The 10,339-nt window shown below is 38.4% G+C and overlaps 1 pseudogene; it reads left to right on the top strand.

Moving 5' to 3' along the window:
• Positions 1–4,139: 4,139 nt before the first annotated feature.
• Positions 4,140–4,245, top strand: LOC137838948 (small nucleolar RNA R71; annotated as a pseudogene).
• The last annotated feature ends 6,094 nt before the right edge of the window (positions 4,246–10,339 follow it).

Below are 10,339 nucleotides of genomic sequence, written 5' to 3'. Positions count from 1 at the left end.
TTTCCTAAATATGGATCTCTTGCATACTTATAAAAATAACTTAACATCATACTTAGACGTTAATGACAATTAACATTTCAAGTCTATCTCTAGCACTCAAATATGTTAAGTATTGATGCTTAGGTCCAAACCCTAAAAATACCTCTCGGTCAATTTGTCACGGAAATTTAGAAGTAAAACAACAACACCAATAATCAATCAAGAACTGAATATTTTAATATAAGATATCACCTCAATATGTAAAAGTTCGAGCAGATTACTACCAATCCCAAAGGATAGAATTAGCCACGCATACTTCTAACACCTTCCATTCTCCCAATTGGGTTACAATTCACTCAATGGTGTTTTCCTCTCAATCAGGTATCCTAGGGTTGAGCCTCTAGCCCCCTATTTAACCTAACTTTTTAGGGTTAGCTTGCTTCCTGAGTCTTCTTGATGGGCTAAGTGATAAAACATAAAAGAGGCCCAATTTGTCTAACGCATTCTCGCTTAAGCGAGAATCTTCTGTTGCAAAATTGGCTTTTTGGACACTTTTCTCCATTTTGGGACCTTCCATTTTTATCTCTTTAGCTCAAATCATTCTTCTTTAATCCAAATCTCCAATCTTTCCTGAAAACCTGCAATTAACACCAAATTTGAGATTAAAATGCTCTTATTCAAATAAATATCATAAAAAATGCAAAAAGGTATAAATTCGTAAATTATGTATTATTTTATATGTAAAATAGAAATAAAACCTCATAAATGCCTATATTTTAATATGAAATATTACTGAAATTAGACCCTTATCATTCTCCCAAACTTAGAATCTTGTTTGTCTTCAAGCAAAGTAAATGAATATATTTGAATTTAAATATCAAACAGCTTAATTTACTAAACAACAGATCAAATTAGAAACTTATGATGCTTCCAAATTCAAATATAGAAAAATGTAGACACAATCAACTTTGAAGATCAAGTCAAAACAAATAAATGACAATTCATCAAGGAATATCTTCTCATATGTTCACGGGTAAGTGTTTCTCTCTATTTTCTCTAAATCATAACAAATCACAGTTGCTTTTCATTTCATCTTTAAATCACAAACATATTAGAAACATGATTTTTTAGGTCTTTTCCAGGGTTGTAATGAGGCTGGGCTTCTGAAAAATATTGGTTTTTCAGATAAAAAAATGCACATCTTAAAGAAGAAGAACATACCTACAATCCAATTTATAGAGAACATATATATTATCTAATTACCACTTTCTTTCGATGTCACCTTTTTCCTCATTTTCTTTCTGACTTTTCATGATTTTCATGATGATTTATTTTTAATCAAGAATAGGAAAAGATTCTTCCTATTTTCAACTTTTTGAGCTTTCACAATTAAAACCAACCATTCCATTTTCTTTATGTATTACATCTATGTTCTCCTTCCTTGACAATATATCATTAAAGGTTAAGGTGCAATATTAACAAAAAAGTTATTGGCCCAAGGAGATATAAAAAAAAATGGAATTCTAATAAGATAAAGGTTGGCTATTTCGCCCCGGTTTCCTAATTAACACAACAAATGCCTCAATTATCTTCATGCACTTTTATGATGTAACAAAAATAAAAATTAAGCAACCACAATTGTCAATTCATCAGCAAAACTCTCAAAACTATTTAAGATTCACACACTCACTTGGTTTAATTGGCCCTATTCCTTTTTGTCTTGTCATTCTCTGTCATAATCAATCATCTTGTTAAATTTTCATGTATCATAATTTCAACTACATTTGAATAGGGATTCAATCATTTTTTACTTTTCTAACCTGTCTCTAATTCATCTCATTATTTACATTTAAATACAAATTCCTTTTTTTCCAAAATTCAAAATTAATATTCTAGTTCTTTTTATTTGAGAAAAATAAAACTAGAAAACACACAATTTAAAACTGAAATTTATTCAAGAAGAATAATTCAAGACATGAAACTAATAAAACAAAAAATTTATTCAAACTACAAAATAAGGAAATAAACAAACTAAGCAAATAAGAAAATAAACAAAAATAACCGAATAAAAAAAACTAAAGAGAAAAATAAAACAAAATTCAAATAGCTGAATAGAAAAAAGAATTAGAAAGAAAAACCATATTTTTTGCTAAATCCTCTCTTCCTAAGAACTCATCCAACTCTTTCTTAAAATCTTCATCTATAGTCTTTCTTTATTTGCTGGATTTGCCCCCCTTGAATAATAGAACTTGTCCCTAGGCCAAAATACATAACCTGCAAACTGATTAGGAGGCATATAGGAATTTGGGTGCCTATAAGAATTTATTTATTTAATCAATTAAAATAACAAATCATAAAACTAAAATTTTTTAGGAAGGAAAGGAAAAGGGAAAAAAATTATTTTTATAAAAAAAATTATTTATTTATTTAAAAAAAAAATCTAACTTGAACAAGAATTTCCGACGTCAAACTTGCTTGAGTGAGAATCCTTGCAGAAAACTCAAATTTTGCGTTGTAGAACTCGCTTGAGCGCCATTTGTCTCGCTTGAGCGAGATTCTATTCATGAAAGCTATATTTTTCGACGTCAAACTCGCTCAAGCGAGAGTTGACTTGCCTGAGCGAGAATCTCTGGAAGAAAACATAATTTTTGTAAGTAAAATCAAAACAAAAATAACAAAACAACATAAAACCAAAATGTGGACTTGGTTTTTTCCTAATAAGCGCGTTTAACGTCATCTAGCTTGATGCCTGTTTATTTCAAGGTGGAAATCTCTCTTTGATCCATCCCTTGATACACATTCTTCTGCAGCATTAAAATTTTTTAGACCATAAAAAAGATTTAAAGTTACCTCCTCATCTTGAGTTTTAACTTGAAGTTCTCCTTTGTCAACATCAACTGTGATTCTAGCAGTCTTCATAAAGGTTCTTGCAAGTATCAAGGGAACCTCCTCATCTTCTTTCATGTCCATCACAACAAAATCCATAGGGAGTGTGAATTTATCCACCTTGATGAGAACATCTTCAACCACACCATATGGATACTTGATTACTTGATCAGCTAACTTTGATGTTATCTTGGTCGATTTAATCTCTAAATCATCTATTTTCTTCAGCATTGCCAAATGAATTATATTAACGCTTGCCCCCCAAATCCAGTAAAGCATTGTCCAAAAATAAAGCACCTATAGGCACGAGAAGGTTAAAACTCCCTGGGTCCTTGGATTTTTTAGGCAAGCCTTTTTTAATAATGGCATTGTATCTATCCTCCAACTCTATATTTCTCTATTCAATATAACTCATGTTCTTTCAAAATCTCTCAAGTGTTTGAATCTTGCTTCATATTTCGTGCAAAATAATTTTTAGGGAGCAAATTGTCAAAATATTTTATGTCCTTCTCTTTTTTTGAAGAAGCATGAGGATATGATAAATCTTTTTTCAAGAACACCTCTCTCCTTATTTTCACTTTTTTTTCTTTTATTTTTTCCTCCACACCTCTTTTATTTTCTCTTTCTTTCTCATCTCTCTTCCCCTCCATCTCATCTTTTTCTTCTTTTTCAATCACTATATTATTGCAATGCCCTTTTGGGTGTGTGATGGTGTTGGCTGAGAATTTGTAACTTAGTGCATTTGCAATTTGTGCAATTTGTTTAGCCATCTGTCCCATCTGGATCTCTATACTCCTAATCGTGGCCATGCTATTTTCCTGCGCGATCACAATCTTTGCTAGGGCGTCTTCAGTTTTACTCATTCTTTCAAGAACGGATGGATCTTCAACTTCAGGTGAATTTTCTTGGTAAAAACATTGACCATTGGGATGATCACCTTCACCAAAATCACACCTGATTGGTTGACTTTGGCTTTGGATGAATGAACAACATATAATTGTTGGGGAAATTTCGTCATTTGTGCGGTTAGTTGATCAATTTGCTGTGTCAGAATTTTATTTTTAACCAAGAGTGCATCTTCTAACAACCCTTTATTCTGAAGACTTTGTCCACCGTGTTGGGCTTGATAATGAGTTGATGTCAATGCATTAATAATCCTTGTCGTCTGTTCTACATCATGAGCCATCATTGTGCCACCAGCTGCAGCATCTAAAAGCATATTTGTGTCGGATCTTAGACCATTGAGAAATATTCTTAGTTGAGCAATATCTTCAAACCCATTATTTGGGCATTTTCTCAATATCATCTTAAATCTTTCCCATGTCTCACAGAAGACTTCATTTCCCCGTTGTCTGAACATAGAGATTTGAAACCTGGCTTTTATGTAGCGAGAGATTGGTAAAAATCCTTGTAGAAATTTTTCCTCTACCTTTTCCCAACTAGTGAGGCTCTGATTTGGAAGTGATTTGAGCCACTCTTTAGCTTTACCTTCCAATGAAGAAGGAAACAAGCACATACAAACATTATCAACATCATCTGATTTAAAGCTCATTGCTCCCACCAAATCATAAAATCTCTCTCACTCATGTATTTTGATTAGCATGTATGATGACTTTGAGCTCTTGATCTTGCGGTTTTAGTGGTGGTTTTGGCGGAAGCATTCACGGATTGAGGTGGAATAAGGCTCTCCTAGGAGTTGTGTAAGCCTTAGAGGTGCATGAAGAGTATGAAGATGAATGATGGCATTCCTTTGAGCTCTTCTTTGATTTTGATGATGATGGTTGCGGAAGCTTAATGGAGGAGAGTGGAACAAGGCCTTCCTAGGAAGTGTGGGTTCCTTGAAGGTGCAGGAGGAGTAGTGAAGGTTGGAGTGGTTCGTCCATCTCCATTTGAGGGTGAAGATTGAAGACTAAAAACGTAATTCTAGAGAGCATTTGGCAAGGGAGTAATTTGAATGGCACTTGGGCAGCATTTCATTACTCAAAATAGTCTTGAAAATACAAGGTGTAGGCTCCTCCTTTTAAGGAGGACCATAATGCAACCCTAATGTTAATCAAAATGAAATGCAAATTATATCACATGGAGCACATGGCCGGCCATGTGGAGAATCCTTCTAGAATGTGACCAAATCTTTAGCAAATCTAGGTCAAGTCTCATGGAATCAAGTTTATGCTATTTACACCACAACTAATACTAAGTTACCCTTAATGGGCCTTCATATAGCATATACAAGTTGTTTTCTCTCCCATCCATAGCTTGGCCCAAGTCTCACATTCGTAGCTTGGTTATGGACCTAGTAATAGGTCATAGACGCTCTACCCTTCCTTCTAGACGCTCTCCCTTTAGACGCTCTCCACCTTGTGCTAGACGCTCTTCACTTTGGCCTAGACGCTCCTTCCTTTGGCCTAGAAGCTCTTGGTTTGGCTTTGGATGCTCATGTCTTGGCTTTTGTCTTTTTATATGAGGTTGTGCTTGGCCCTCTTCCATCATCCCCTCCCTCTTGAAAAGGATTTGTCCCCAAATCCAATGCTTTTTCTTCAACTAGGGGGATGAGTGTGGCTGGATGGTATCCATCATGTCCTCCTTCTTGAGAAGATCTATCCTCATATTTACAGACTTGATCTCGAATAGCAGCCTCTTGCTTCGCCAAAGCTTGTCCTCCTGGATCAAACGTCCACCTATAGAAATCATCAAATAAAGCATAGGTGTTAGTTTGAAAATCAATTTTACTAAGTTGCCATTTTTGTTTTTCTTTTGGTTTTGGCAACTTTGGACAATGTTTCTCTTTTGATTGTTGTATGTGTTCTCTAATCATCTTATGCATTTTGAAATGTTCATTTGTGGTTACTTTCTCTTTAGGCATATATCCTATAGGAGATGGTAACAACTTAAAAGGAGAAAGATGATTTAGCCCACATATAACCTCAAAAGTAGAAATACAAGTAGTTTTGTGAACTACTTTATGGTATGTATGCTCATCTCTAGAGTTGTGTTTGTCCTTTATGATTATTCTAGGCATAGTAGAAAGAGCTATATTTTCAAATGTATTTTGACCATGCTTTTGAGGATGATAAGAATTTAAAGTGTACAACTTAGTTGCAAGTTTTCCAAAGAGAATCCTCAAATCATGGTTTGCAAAATTTGGAGCTCTATCCAACACTATGCCTGAGGGTAAACCATGAAGATGTATCACTTCTCTAGATAAGAGTTTATCCATATCCATGAAAATTGAATCAAAACCTTTTGTTGTCCTAGGAAGCTCTAATATGAAATTTATGTCTTCCCAAGGATCATTTGCAAAAGGTGAAGGAGTATAGAGTTCTTGAGACATTGCCTTAGGTGTAGTTTGAAAACAAGAATTGTACCTAAGGTAATGTCTTTGAACCTCTTTTCTCATGGGGGACAAAAGTTTTCCTTTTAAAAGCTCTAGAGTTTTATCAACTCTAATTTGGCCCATGAGTTCTCCTTCATGATGACTTTTTCTCTTATGTGTAAAGATAGTTTCGTTGTTACAACCATTGTTTATGAGAATTTGTACACTTTGTAATGGTTGTCTCAATAAGACATGACAAGTTTCTTTAGGCACTACTTCACATAAAAATTTGTTTTTGTAGATGCTTATAGATAACTTAACATTCACTTAGTGATATCCAAGCACATATGAGAAATAATCTACATCATCTTTATCTATGCAAGCTTCTTTTAAAGACTCTTCTTTTTTGCTTATGCTTGCAAGTGTTCCTTTACAAGAGGTAAGGCTAGGTTGTTCAACAAGAAGCATGTTTTCAAGAGTATTTTCAATGTGCTTGCCTTATTGAATGACCTTGTGCTTACCAAAAGTTTTCTCTTTTTCTATTTTCTCTTCATCCCTCTTATGTTTCATTTGTATTTGGTCTTTTACCACTTGGGAATGTGGTAAAGGGCTAAGTACAAACTTTTTGTGCTTGTGGATGAAGGAAATCTCGTTACTTAGACCATCATGTAAGGTTTTCTTATCAAATTGCCATGGTCTACCTAATAAGATATGGCAAGCTTCCATAGGTACTACATCACATAAAACTTTGTCTTTGTAGTTACCTATGGACAACTTGATTTCCACTTGTTTGTCTACACGTAGTTCCCCATTCTCATTCATCCATTGTAAATTGTAAGGTTTTAGATGAGGAACTACTTGTAGATTTAGTTTCTCAACCAATCTAGTGCTACAACAATTGCAGCATGATCCGTTGTCCACAATGAGAGAGCATATATTTTCTAAAACATTGCATCTAGTATGAAAGATGTTCTCTCGTTGTGTCTCGATGGATGCACTAGGTTGATTGTGGAGGATTCTTTGAATCAACAATAAGTCCCCCTCCAAAGGATTTATCCTCTCTCCTTCCCCCTTTTCTTGTGTACTAGGTTCATCCTCACCACTAGTGTACTCATCTTTTCCTTTTAAGAACAAAGCCCTTTGGTTTGGACATTGTGCTTGCACATGTCCTCTTCCAAAACACTTAAAACACTTGGTGTCCCTAGCACGGATGGGTGGGGTGGAGGTATCTTTTACTAAAGGTTTGGTATTTTCTTTGGGTTCTTCTCTAGATGTGCTACCTTCCCTTTTAAAGTCTTTCTTGGGATAAAAGTTGGAGTAAGAACCCACCCTTTAACTTGAAGTTTTGCGCAAATTTTCTTGTTCAACTTTAATGCAAAGTTGAACAAAGTCATTCAAGTCTTGGTAGGGTAGAAGTTCAACTCTATCCCTTATCTCAAGGTTCAGCCCACTTAGAAACCTAGATATGGTGGTGATCTCTTCCTCTCTAATGGATGCTCTCATCATGTAGAGCTCCATTTTCTGCCTATACTCTTCCACACTCATGTTCTTTTGTTGGAGTCTTTGGAGCTTGTCCATTAACTCCCTATGGTAGTAGGAAGGTATGTTGCGACGTCTTAGGGCTCCCCTAAGGTCATTCCAATATTCTAAGGGAGGCTCTCTATGAAGACGTCGGTCTCTCTCTAGAGAGGTCCACCAATACATGGCATTACTTTGGAAACTAAGGGTTGCTAAGGGTACCTTCCTTTCTTCACTCACCCTATGGCAAGCAAAGAGTTGTTCTACTTTCATCTCCCAATCTAGGTATACCTCTACATCTTCCTTACCATAGAAATGGGGTAGGTCTACCCTTACTTCCCTTGGGCTCTCTTCCTCTCTTCTTCTATTTCTCCTAGGGGGTGGTTGGTAGTAATCATGGATTCTAAGGCTTCCCTCCCCTAGAGATTCTTGGATTTGTGAAAGAGATGCATGGTTATTGGATTTTTTTGAACTTTAGGATTTCTCTTCCTTTGCTCTAGCTAACTCATTGATTTTAGACTCATTTTCCAATTGTCTATATGAAATGAGTTGTACGTCCTTTGCAAGTTATTTTAAAAGAGATTTCATGGACTTTACATCACTTTCAATAGACTTTGCAGAATGAGAAGACATGGCTAGAGCTTTGTGTATAGAAGTGATCCTGCCTGTTGACCAGAACGCTGGGAACTGCCTCGTCAAGGATCGACGTGTGCACCGCTTCAAACCTCCGTTCCTCTTCGAGATCCACCTCAAGAACCTGCAAAGAAACAGAGCGGCGCCGCTGCGGCCGATCGCACTCCAACGCTCAAGTCAATGACGGTATCACCAAATACTAAGAGAACAAGAACCGTGCAAATCCTCTCTCACAGTCAGCTCTAACTCGCAAGCGTAAAGAGTATAAACTGAACGTGCGTACCTCAGAAAGTTTGTTAAGAACTCTTATATACCTGGTAGCTTTCTCTCTCCTGGCAGTTACAGACTTGGACACGTGGCTCGCATCCAACCGTACACGTGCCATCATCTGGAGGCTCCCTGACTTGGCGCTGCTTCTACTCTCATTTTGGCTAAGTTACTTATGCATGATACTGCCCAGTGCATAGCTAACTTGGGAGTGCGATCTCTACTGGAACTGGCGAGTTAGGGGCCTCCATACACCTTCCCTGTGATCTCGCCGGCCGCCTTCATAATCTGCTTCTCCTTCATCTTCGGCGATGTGCTTGCTCTGGCGATCTCCAATGACTAGGTCGCCTGAATCTACATCTGGCGACTTCATCTTTAACCTGGCGATCGGAACACGCCAATATAACAACTGGCGACTACCTTCCCTTCTGCCAACCTGGCGCCTTGTCAACACGCCTATACTGTAGCAGGATGCCACGTCATCACACCCGACCACCAGGGCGGTACACAAGTCCCCCAGTCTTAAGCGAAGACTTGTCTAGCGAAAAGACTGAAAGAGCCTACGTCAACACCGATCTACGTGGCACTGACGCAGAATTCCAAGCGGTTGTACCTTCTGCTGCTCTGACGCTCCACCAAACCCTTCACTCATCGCTCGACACGTGGCTTCATCAACGGCTTTCTTCATTTGCCGTTTGCGCTTCCTAAAACCATTTCGAAAAACCCTTAAACCCATTTCGCTCCACTGTTCCATCACTTCCTTTGTGCTTGCAACGCTCTAACTTCCTTCTGTGAAAACTCTCAACGCTCTTCAACGCTCTAGATCACCATCTTCCTCCATCGTCTTCCTGATCATCGAAAGGTACCTACTTTCCTTCATCTGCTGGTTTCTCTTGCATTTTCACCGATTCGCATCATCCTGTAACTGCCTGGTGCATACGCTGTGGGTTGTTTTTCCATTTCTCCTTCTGCGCAACTTAGGGCTTCGTCAATCGTCGCAACGAACCTACATTCGTTCGTTTTTCACCTTCCTTCTATGATTGAGTCAGCCTCTGTAACCCCCTGATCATTTTTCCTTTCTTCTTCCTTTGCAGCTGCTATCATGACTCGCACAAAGATTACCCCGAACCCTCCTCCTTCAGCACGAAACCTTCCTTCACAAGCGCACGACCCAACACAAGTTCGTGGCGCTTCATCTTCGCAGGCTGAGAGGCCTGCGTCTTCCCAACCTGTCCTGGCCCAGGCGACTCCACCTAACGCTGGAGGAGCCCCCGTTCCCCTGCCCGACTTCAAAACTTTGTATCCCTGGGCCAACTCGACCCTCCTGAGGGAGACATCCTCTGTGAACACTGCGGGAGCAGTTTTGCGGCTGACTAAGGGGGACGAGATCTATCAATCGTTTCACAAGGAGCACGACGAGAAGATGATGGTGCTGCCTTGCCCCGCCGATCTGCCCGTGTGTGCTGATGACAAAGTAAGCACCGACGGGCCCTTCTGCTTTGTCTATACGACTCTATTCAAGAAGGTCAAGCTCAGGTTCCCTTTCACCCGATTCGAGAGGGAACTTCTGACCGAGCTCAACATTGCTGCCGCCCAGCTTCACCCCAACAGCTGGGCATTTGTTCGAGCTTTTCAAGTGATGTGCGACCACCTGGGGTTGCCTGCATCCGTGGATGTATTCCTGTTCCTCTTCGAAGCCAAGCACCCAGGAGACCGCCTGTGGATCAGCTTGAACGCGATTGC

Source organism: Phaseolus vulgaris, chromosome 4 (genome assembly GCF_051622355.1).
Source record: "Phaseolus vulgaris cultivar YP4 chromosome 4, ASM5162235v1, whole genome shotgun sequence".
Taxonomy (NCBI): Eukaryota; Viridiplantae; Streptophyta; class Magnoliopsida; order Fabales; family Fabaceae; genus Phaseolus; species Phaseolus vulgaris.
Note: the sequence above shows the minus strand (reverse complement) of the source record. Positions and strands in the feature narration are given on the sequence as shown.